General features: G+C 51.8%; 1 long non-coding RNA gene across 1 annotated transcript in view; it reads left to right on the top strand.

Moving 5' to 3' along the window:
- The first annotated feature begins 1,384 nt into the window (after nt 1–1,384).
- Nucleotides 1,385–11,123, top strand: part of LOC112944329 — a 22,310-nt gene continuing 12,571 nt past the window's right edge. Inside the window, exons 1-2 of the long non-coding RNA XR_003248754.1 lie at nt 1,385–1,512; nt 7,383–7,484. This is a non-coding gene — a long non-coding RNA (uncharacterized LOC112944329). The remainder of the gene's footprint in view (nt 1,513–7,382; nt 7,485–11,123) is intronic.

Below are 11,123 nucleotides of genomic sequence, written 5' to 3'. Positions count from 1 at the left end.
TCCACAGGAAGCCACAGCCCTGTTCTCAAAGTTGCTCGAGGACATTATTTCATCTAATGGTTTTGCTTCGGTGTTGGGATGTAATCCGATAGATTGTAATGGTATTTTTAATTCAGGACATTGGAGATTTGTCAGTTCATAATGCAGTATTCAGTTGAAGGGTTGTTTATTTTCTATTCGGAGGTGTGTATGCTCTTCCAATGGAAACAGAGGCCTAGAGAGAGCTCTAGAGGGAGGTCCAGAGAGCAGTGGAGCCATCGGCTCCGTTGAAAGAGGCGTGCGGGACAGGCCAAGGCTGCTGTGTGTGGCCCGAAGGGAGCGTCGCCCGCCCGCGGGGTGCCGTGCTCTGTGCCGCTTCCCAACGTGCAGTGTCCCAGCGGGAAGCGCTCACAGCGTGGGGCAAAGGGCCCTGACCACTCCCCAGAGAACCCAGTCTGAGGGGTCACAGACCCTTTCAGGGGGCTATGTCCCGCTGGAATGGCTTGGAGCCTCCCTGGGCTCTGGCAGTGCGTGCGCTCCGGGCCGAGACACCCTCAGGCCCAGTGTCTCCTCTGCCCCTGGGCTCACGAGACCCCCGCTCTTGGTGCAGCCACCAAACGGGCAAGGGAAGGACTCGGACTGCTCCCAGCAGACAGGGCCGCGAATACGCCCCAGGTACCACTAGGGAAGGGGCCCTGCACCACGCCGAGCCCCACGATGGTGCCGAGCCCACGGGCAGCAGCAGTGCTGAGCGGGCTCTGGGACGGCGGCGGGTGGCGGGGCTGGGCGGCCTGCGCTGCAGCGAGCTCTGCGGCCCTGCCCTGGTGGGGCCCACAGGCCAGACCCGCGCCCGGCGCCACACGGGCCCTGCRGAGCTGCTCGCTGCCTTGGGGCGCTCGCGGCGCGGCGTGTCTGTGTGTGTGGGCACAGGCTCGCCGTGGGTGCTGTGTGCAGGGTATGTGTGCCTGGCAGGCATCGCCAGCCTGTGCTTGAAGGGAGGTGGTTTGCTGGCCCAAAGCAGACCTGTTGGCCAGAGCTTAGTGCCGAGGTGGGGGACACATTAGTGCCGAGGTGGGGGACACCATAGCGCCGAGGCAGGGCACACAGCGCGCAGCCCGCCGGGGATCCCGGTGTCCCGGTGCTCCCGCACCGAGTGCTGAGCGGAGCCCTCCGGCCCCCCGGCTGTGCGGCTTCGCGGCAAGGCCTTTTCTTCCATGCCTTGGCTGCTCCGTTCACCATCCCTCCCTGCCTCCTCCCCTTCTGCCGTCCCCTCCCCTCGTCTCCTGCCTGCCGGAGCCCCAGCAATCTCTTGACACCTCAAGGGGAGGCTGGGAGGTGTAACCGTCTCCAGCAGGAGAGAGCGAGAGGAAAGAAAAAGGAAGCCAATAAAAGGGAAGTCCGGGAAGGTGGTGGCAGAGGGGGATGGGGCTGCTCCTCTGCCTGTGGAATTGCAGATTATTTTGCATGGATTGTTGAAGAGAAAAGAGAGCTGCATTTGTGAAGGGACTAAGGAATAAGCGGCTCGTTGCTCGGGTAAGTGCAAATACGAGCTCCCCTGCTCTCATTGTCTGTTGTTCGGTACCTCCTTCCTCACATCCTATTCTGCTCGGTAGTGTCGTTTTTGATTCTTATTAGGATTATTTGGCGAATCCACTGCCTGTGTCGCTTGTTGGAGATCAGATTGCTTCTGATAGGTGTGTGTGTGTGCGGGTGCATGCGGAAGATGCCCGTTCTCTCAATACACATGGAGACATTTTTCCAACTCTCAGTGGGGTGTCTTGGTGGGGGTGTTACACTACAGCGTGCTCTGCACACACACACACTCGCACACACACTCACAAATGGTGTTTCGCTGCCCCTGGTTTCAAAATCCATTCATTCATGCAGTCATTGAAATCGCGAGACTGTATGGCAGTTCCAAATTAAAAGGAGGCTCTTTAATCACAGCCCTCATTTGGATGGGGCTACTTTCCTTGATGCTGAGGCTGACATTTTCCGTATGGTGTTTTCTAACAAAGCTACGTCTAAAGATCAGTTCAGCAGTGGTTGCTGCATCCCGATTACCCGGTTGTCATGGAGATGGTACCGAGAAGCTGGGGTGGTGACTGCATCTGGGCTGGAGTAGGGCTCTGCTGCCGGAGAGCCGGCCGTGCCGCCTGCTCTTCTGCTCGGTGCTACCTTGCAGTTCCTTTTCGTCGTGAATGAAGCAATACTGTATTACAGGATTTAGAGGTCGAGCTCTGGGGAAGGGTGTGTTGCCCCCCTCCATGCTGTGTTATTACCTTAATTGTGCTATTAGCGCTCGTGTCTCACTGAATTCCTCCTACCAGCCTGGGGAGGAGGAAGCTGCAAGGAAGAACAGGTAGTTTCCAGCGCCACAGCTAGGGTTGGGAGTACTTTCTAAAAAGGTGTGAGAGGTGCCATGCCCACCCCTCCCTGCTGCCTTCCACACCTTGGGGGACAAAAGGAAAAGGATTCTATGGGTTTCACCACATTCATCTTCCATTTTCCTGCCTCAGCTTTGGCATGACAGGCAGGCAGTCACCTGCTCATCACTAAGCAAGAGGAATATCGCTTGGTTTTGTTTTATTCTATTTGTTTTCCTTGCAGCTGGTTACGTGAATGTGTTGGCAGCTGGGAAAGAAAATCCATAATGTATGAGGAGGAAATTTTCCTGCCTAAGGCTAGCTAGAACACAAAGAGTGTATCTGTGGGAAAAGCATGTAATATGTTACAGATGTGTATTTCTCTAAGGGCTGAGAGTAAATCACACTATTGTGCTCATCTTCATTATTTGGGGTGTTAGGCTGGTTTTAGTCAGTGTTTAATTGGAGCTCATTGTGTGCTCACACAATAAATGTGTAATTTGGAGCCCAAGTTTACATCTGTAAAAAGCTTGGGGAATGCGTGTGGCATTGTCTTCATAAATGCAATTTCACCCTTTTCTGTAAGCCCAAGCCTATTGTGGGGATGTAAATATAGTAAAAGGCATTGGTGGAAACAAGCCCATCAGAATGGCAGTGTTTCTCTAATTATATCACTAAACGGAGGAGAGAATTAATTACTAGGATAAACAGAGCTTTGTAGCTGTTGGATCAGGGTAATATTTGCATGGAGCTCCAGGCCTGCATTATATTAGCTAGTATTACAGCTTAAATTCCTCCCATGCCAGTAGATAGCATTTTTAGCCAGCAGAGTAGCATAGTATCATTAGATATTTTTTTTTTTACACGACATGTTAAATCCCCGTGTCCCTGTCAAATTGTCCATTCCAACTGCTTCAAAGTGTGTGATTCAGCTAGGATTTTCTTTAACATGATTTTTCCTGTACAAGTCCAAGCAAACAATGGACAAAGTGTGAAAGTGGGCAGCCAAGCCCAGAGGCTAAGAGACGTCTGCCTCACAAAATGGATGGTTCTCATTTTGTCTCTTCTTTCGTGCTAGAAGTTAGGCCCAGGTAGAGATGAAGTGGGTGGTTTTCCCTCAAGCTCCTCTTGGATCCGTGAAGCTGGAAGTCAGGTAGTTGTGAATTAATCCAGAGTTCCAGCCTGTCTCAGCGCGCTGTTGCTCCACAGCCCTCCCCAGGACCTACCTGTATTGTTCTCTGGGGAAGCTGAGGCTTGGAGTGGTCAAGTAGCTTCCCCAAGGCCACAGGGACGGTGTTGTCAGAGAGCACTGAGATCTGCCAGCAAGGCCCTTCTCTAGCCACGAGGCCAGTTCGGTAGCGAGGTGGTCTGGTCCTGTTTATAGCTGCAGTGGGAGGAGGAGGAGGAGGATGGAGAGCAGTACTAGTTCATGGGCTCTGCCTTGGTGGAATATAATTTTTGCTGAGGCCACATGTTATAGCTGGGTGACAGGAGTGGAGTCAAGCAGTTTTACACCATCTCCTCTCATGTCCAAAACAAGGACATTCTTTTCTGACCTGACATATGAGGAAAAGCAAAATGCAGCCGTATTTTTTTGTCGTTATGCACCCAACCACAACCCTGTCACACGACTGCGTACGTGGAGCTGAGGACTGAGCACTCAGGAGGAGGAATCCCCCTTGTTGCGCTTTATGGTTGCGTCCAGCTCTGAGTGTGAAGCCTTTACTGATGGCTAACACCTTTGTTCTCCCGCTGATGCTTTGTACGTCTCCCTTCCCACTTTATGTGCAACACTGCTCTCCTTGGCTTCTGCTTGGAGGCCCCATCCTCTCTCTTCCCACTTCCCTCTTATGTGAAGCTTTTTATGCCCTCTTGCCCCATGGATTTTCCTACCTATCTGTGTACTTCCAAGTGCAGATCCTCCATCCAGTGTTGATGCAAAAGATACAAGACTTCAGCCCATGTCGTGATTTGCGGATGATCCCAAGCTGGGTGGAGTGGCTGACACTCCAGAGGGCTGTGCTACCATCCAGAGGGACCTGGACAGGCTGGAGAGTTGGACAGAGAGGAACCTCCTGAGGTTCAACAAGGACAAGTGCAGGGTCCTGCGCCTGGGGAGGAATAACCCCAGGCACCAGGACAGATTAGGGGTCGACCTGCTGGAGAGCAGCTCCACAGCTCTGGGACCTGGGAGTCCCAGTTGACACCAAGTTAACCAGGAGGCAGCAGTGCCCTCGTGGCCAAGAAGGCCAATGGGCTCCTGGCTGCATCAGGAGGATGTTGCCAGCAGGTCAAGGGAGGTGATTCTGCCCCTCTACTCAGCTCTGGTGAGGCTGCACCTGGAGCACCAGTTCTGGGCTCCCCATTATAAGAGGGACGTGGAGCTTCTCGAGAGAGTCCAGCAGAGAGCAACAAGGATGATTAAGGGACTGAAGCATCTGTTGTACAAGGAGAGACTGACTGAGTTGGGCCTGCTTATCTTGGAGAAGAGAAGGCTGAGAGGGGATCTGATCAACAAGTTCATGAAGGGGAAATGTAGGGAGGAAGGGCCCAAGCTCATCTCAGTGGTGTTCAGTGAGAGGACAAGGGGAAATGGGTGTAATTTGCAACACAGGCAGTTCCATCTCCATGTGAGGAAGAACTTCTCTGTGAGGGTGACAGAGCCCTGGAATAGGCTGCCCAGGGAGGCTGGGGAGTCTCCTTCTCAGGAGGCCTTCAAAACCCACCTGGGTTCAAGTGTCTGCTTGAGCAGGGAGGTTGGATTAGAAGATCTCTAGAGGTCCCTTACAACCTTGAATATTCTGTGATTCAGTGATTTATATATGACGTGCTTGCCCCAAGGCATATGACACTGAGCATGTAAGGCCACCATTTTAAAGGAATTGAAGCACTAAGTTCCTCTTAAACTTTGGAGTGATGTGTGAAATTGCCCTCTCAGATAAATACAAGTGTTTTGGCTAGTGCTGGAGTTGATGCTTGTTGCCGTAAGGGACTGGGAAGGCCTGCTCTGCTCACACATTCACATATGGCCATGCTGACATGCCCAGGTTGATGGCGTTGCAAGAAAGATGTTTCTGGTCTGGGGACAATTGTTGCTACTGCCACCAAAGTGTTGGGTGCCAACAGAGTGACTGCCTCTGAGGAGAGCTCTGAGATCATACGTGAGTGTCACTGGAGTGCATGAGCAGTAGCTTAAGTGGCCACATGAAAGTCTTAAGGCCCATGGAGCTTTGCTTGTTGACAAGTTCTGGGCTGTAGAGGCATCTCCTTGTTGAGGAGACAGGACAGAAGAACTTGGTCAGGGAAACACCTTTCTCTGGGATGTCCTAGGTCAAGGTCCATGGGAGAAACAATGCATCCAGGCTGTCACTCGCCACATGTATCAGAAGACGTCCTGCCTTCTGCCTGTGAAACTCAGGATACTTCTCTAAGGCAAAGCATGGCCCAGCAGAGAACTCCACACACGTGAAGATGAGAAAGGGAAGAGCAATCCTGTGACTGGACAGCAGCAGGCCATGGTATGCTCTCCAAGTGGCTACCAGCATCAGGGCAGCACAAGTACCTTGTCAGTCTAGACAGGGATGTCAAGCAAGCAGTTACGGTGCCATCATCATAGTCAAGAGGGAGAGGATCGGTTCTTGGCTCCCTCCCTCATTCCCTCTGTGTCCTTGCGGAGGTGGATTGTGGGTTAGAGCTCATTGGGAGAAAGGAGCTTGCAAAGAGCAGAACAAACCTACCTCAGGTTTCTTCATCCTCACTGCTGTCCCTCTGTCTTCCTGCAGGACCTGCAGGAGATGAATAGGGAGACCTTTCTGTACAGTCCATAGTCCACCTTTCCTGACCATTGACGGCACCTAGTTCTGCTCATATCTCAGGCCGGGGTGCCAGTGATTCCTTCTTCAGAAAAAATGCTACACCTTTTTTTCCAAGTTGCCTCCTTAATGTATTGGATGTTCCTTGTCTGCTCCCATCCTTCTGTACCAGGACTCTCTCATCCACTCTGCTCTCCGAGAGCTCAGGAGGATGGAGACACAGTCACTGGAGCAGCTCCATTGCCCTCACCTGTAAGAGGCAGGGCCAAAGCATACAGAGCTGCCTACTGTCTGATGATACTCATGGTGCTGCTGAGGCCCTGGAACCTCTCTTGTGGCCTCCATGCTCTTTCTGGTCTTTCTGGTCTTTTGGCTCAGCCTACCGTTAGTTGGACATCTCCTCTCATCTGTGCGCTCAGCACCACGTTTTATTTGTCATCCACTCCTCTTTTGTTCTTCTCATTCCCCACATCCTTCCTTAATAATTTTTCAGCTCTCTGATGTGTAGGTCAGTCTTAGAGAGCCTGCTTAGTCTTAGAGTCTTAGAGAACTGCTGAGGATACAGAGCTGGCAGCTAGCCTGGGCACTGTGCTTTAGGTTTTTTTTGAAGGAACAGCTATTCCCCATGCCCTGGGCAGGATCCATGTTGGTGCTAGGCCTAGGGTGTGTGGGAATGTGTTCTGGAAAGGAAGACCACACCTCCAAGCAGCCTTCTAGCTCCCCTGTGGGTGGTCCCAATCAAACCGGCTGTGGTGCCACCTTGCTTCACCTCCTCCTCAATCCACTCCCCTCTTCACTCAGGCATCCTGGATAGCCCCAAGCAATGGCTGTGTGGTAGGATGCCCTGTTGTTGTCTTGAGACACTTCATACCGGCAGGAAACTCAGAAAATGCATGGTGTTTTATTTCAAGGAGGGTGGGTAGGGGGTTCAACCCAGCATTTTCTGCCTTCCTCAGTAGCATGAAGCATGGGCTGGTTCCTAGGATCATCTCCCAAGGCACCTGCTATAGCAGAGCCTTAGCGCGCTGCTTTTTTGTCTCTAGCTTAGCACTATGGAGGTCTCTGGTGAGTTTTTAAGTACGTTGTGAGCGTTGCATAGGGGGAGCTGGGTGGGGTGATGGGATGGGGGTGTTCTGTTCCAGGTGAAGCATTTTCTAGACTGCGGGGTCCACAGCTGGATTTGGTGACTTGCGTGGTCACCGCCCATCTCGTATCTTCCTTGCAGGGAATGCAGCTGAGCTCCTGGTCTCCCTGTGGCCTTTCACTCGATGTTGGAGACTCAAAACCAGCTTCCTCAGAAGAGAAACTGCAGCTCCAAGTTAGGAGAGTAAGTAAGATACCAAAATAAATCAAGGTCTGCGTTTTTTTTTTTAATGCAGTATTTATTTATGGTCTGCAATGTTAATGCAAGAGCATCAGTCCTTGCTGCTTTTTTTTTTTTTTATTTCTTTACTTTAGGGATCTTTTTTAGTCTAGCTGATGCTCTTCAGTGGTTTCAGCACAAATGCAGCACAAATCCAATTATGATTTATCTGACCTGTAACTGCAATTTTCAGCCATTGAACAATTTTTCCAAAAAATTTCACATGGTTCTGAGAAAGAGCCTTGTATGGATGGAGAGAGGGTGCTCTGTGGTGCCTTTCTTCCTCTCTGCAGCATCCAGACTGTAGCTGGATGGCTTGGACCAGCTCAGAGAAGCTTCTATATCCCAGTCCATACAAATCAGGACCTGCCTGATCCCGCACAGCCAGCCCTGGGTCCTGTAGCCTTGCAAGGATCTTTCTCCTATTCTGGGAAGAGCAGAGCTGACTTTTCTGGTCAGGAGGGGATACACCATGCAAGGGATTCTGCTAAATTAAAAATATATATTTGCCTTCTCTGGTACAATGGAAGCTGGGGGAGCAGGCGAGAAGAAAGCAAGAAAGCTTTATTTAATTAGATTATGAGGCCCCAAAGGCCTCAGACTGAAAAAAAAAAAAAAAAAAAAAGGAAATGACTTTTGTAATTGAGGATGGGGTTTCTGCCAAGTGCTGCTTTAATGAATATTTAGGTTTTATCTTGTAAGTTAGTAGCACCAGACAAGGACAGCAATTTCAGCCACGCCCACCATATCCTTGAGCCTTTCCGAAGCAGGAATCCTAGGCATCCTTTGCCTTTTCAAAGCTCTGCTTGTCCAGGTTTTTGGTGTTCTCTCACCGTTAAAGCTGTCTCTTTCCCAAGCCCCAGGAGGCAGCTTTTTCCATTGCATATGCAGGGAAACTGAGGCAGCAGGCAATCAGGGATTGTTTTTCCTCTCAGCGGTAGAGAGGGAATGAGTTTGCCGATGCTGGTTTCCTGCTCGGCCGGAGAGGGCCGGCACGCAGCGCTGGGCGTTGTGCTCCTGGCTCCCCACTCCTGGTCGCCTGGAGTGGCCACACGCAGACAGTGATCCAGGGGCAGAAATTGTATTGGAAACAGCCTAATCTTTGTCCATGTAGTAAGTCCAATCGGTCCTGTCTGTGGCATCCCTCTGGCCTCTGGCATCCCTTGGACAAGGCACGGGAGGCCGATTGTTTCAGCCTCCTTCAGACATCCCCTCATGTCCAAATATCGTTGTGCTGAGCTGGGCTGAGCTGAGCTGAGCTGGAAGGCACAGCTGCCAGTCTCTTAGTGTCCTTTGCTCTCCAGCCCTTGCGCTCAGCACAGCCTTGAGCTCCTGCCCAGCTGGGGGGATCATGGAGCTGGAGAGATAGGGGGTGTCACCTGAAGAAGAGCCATTGCTCCAGAGGCACCCGTCACAGACCCTTGTGTTCCCGACGTGGGAAGCGCATTGAGACTCACTTGGGCAGCTTGGCGTGGAGGGGGACGTGTGTCCTCTCCCAAGACCCCAGCACCTCTCTCTGCCCCGGTCCTGTGGGTGCATCGGTAGCCCGTCCTTGTGCAGTGCCCCCAACCCTGCCGCCCACGTTTGCTCGCTCGCTGCATGTGCAGGCCTCCGGGGCGCCCGCCCAGCCACGGGTCTGCAGCACTGCCACTGCGGCTGGATGTGGCTCCGCATCCAGCTCCGTGGATGAGCTGGAGGGCCGTGCCAGCCGTGTCGGTTCCGCGTGCCGCTCCGTCACACCTCTCCCTTGGCTGCAGCGCCTCGTCTTCGCGCTCGCACTGTTTCAGTTCTGGAAGCCCGCGCTCCCGTTTAAGCATAGCCTCCAGTTTCACGACGGGAGAGGCAGAGCAGCTCTCCAGGCGCCGGGGGGATGCCCATTCTGCAGTCATTTCTCAGTAGGAGCCCAGGAGCTCCTACGCTGGAGACTTTTGAGCCTACCAATGGCTCAAAGCCCCATCACCTAATCAATCTAGCCCTCGGTTTTAGGCTTCATCTCATCAGAGGTCGTTTCAAAAGGTTTAAGGCAGCTAATGAGCTGTTTCAGTGCACAGCTCCTCACAAGCTCCAAAGGCCTCTGTTATGGGCCGTATTTCTGATGTGTTCAGAAGTGTCTTAAAGTCACAGAGATCCTCTAGTTTCTAGATACAGCCTCTTGGTGGGATTTCGGTCTGGGATGGCTGTCAAGAGCCTGTGTCTGGATCTGCCTTCGCTTCCCGTCTGGCTGTTGTCTGTCTGAGCTGAGCAGGGGGCAGAACTTGTGACGCCCAGGGCAGAGGCTTGCATTTCTTCTCTGCAAAGTGTTCAAGCCCCACAAAAGGACCCGGTGCTTAGGAGAGTGTGGACAATCCCCAGAGGCCTTGCACCTGGAAAGCCTCTAGGCATGCTGCATTTTCTCCCCAGTGACTCCTTAAAGGACAAAGTCCCTGCATAGTGTTGCTGCCTTTGGACTCTCCATGCCCCATGGACATGCTCACCTCAAGGCACAGAGGTTCAGTGCTCCCACATCTTCTTTCCAATGTCCATGCAGTAGAGAGAACCTGAGACTCGTGCAGGAGTGTTTGATTCATGACACTGATAGAAGACATTGCTGGGACCTGCCTTCTGGCGTGTTGCCTTGCAGTGCTGACTAGAATGGGCACTATTTCTGACCCCAAAACCTTAAAGGAGAAATAGATTTTTATTCCAGCTCGTTGGAATTTACACCTTTTGCACCTTTAAAGTTTTTCAATATTCCTCTGTAGTCTTTTAATTTCTGTTTATAAGACAGGGGGAGAGATGGGTGTTCGGGTGCGACTTTAGGGATCTTGGATTTCAGCTCTGTACCTGATGTGTGAGCTGTGATAATGTCAAGAGGTGGCAACTCTGCACTGCCTGGCAGGAGTGTTGGAACCAGGGCTGCCTGGGGAGCAGGTACAGAAATAACAACCCGCGGTGAAACACGGGAGACTTGGACGTGTAGTAGCGAAACAAAATCGCAGTGTGGTGTCAACACCTCAAATGCGGATGTGTTACTACCAAACAGAACAAGGGAGATGTGTGCTGGCCACACAATTATATCAGATTCTGAGAGGTCTAGGGAACAATCTTCCAGCAGAAGACTGTGTTTTAGAGACCAAGGTGATTTTTTGTAAGCACAAGCAGAATGGCAAAGAACCCACTGATCTCCAAAGAACAGCAAATGGGAAAAACACACCTTGATGACACTGTCCTTTTAATTATGTACAGTATAAAAACCAGAGTTGCCCAGCCTCACGTGTAGGAAATGCACAGTTGTCTTCTGCTGCGTGTTGCCACCAGTCCAAGTGCCACCACTTTCTCGCCACTGTCACTGGGTCGTTTCATAAACCAGGCACAATGACCTTCATCTCCCGGACCTTTATTCATCTCCACAACACACTCATTTCTGTCAGCCCCACCTTGGCTCCCTGTGTATCTGGAAAGACCTACTCAGTCTAACACCTGATTCGTTAGTTCCCCAAATTCACAGAATCACAGAATATTCAAGGTTGGAAGGGACCTCTACAGATCATCTAGTCCAACCTTCCTGCTCAAGCAGGCACACCTACAGCATGTGGCACAGGGTGGCATCCAGGCGGGTTTTGA

Source organism: Nothoprocta perdicaria, unplaced genomic scaffold, assembly GCF_003342845.1.
Source record: "Nothoprocta perdicaria isolate Ctin4 unplaced genomic scaffold, notPer1 scaffold_166, whole genome shotgun sequence".
NCBI classification, from domain to species: domain Eukaryota; kingdom Metazoa; phylum Chordata; class Aves; order Tinamiformes; family Tinamidae; genus Nothoprocta; species Nothoprocta perdicaria.
This window is presented reverse-complemented; position numbering and strand designations above follow the sequence as displayed.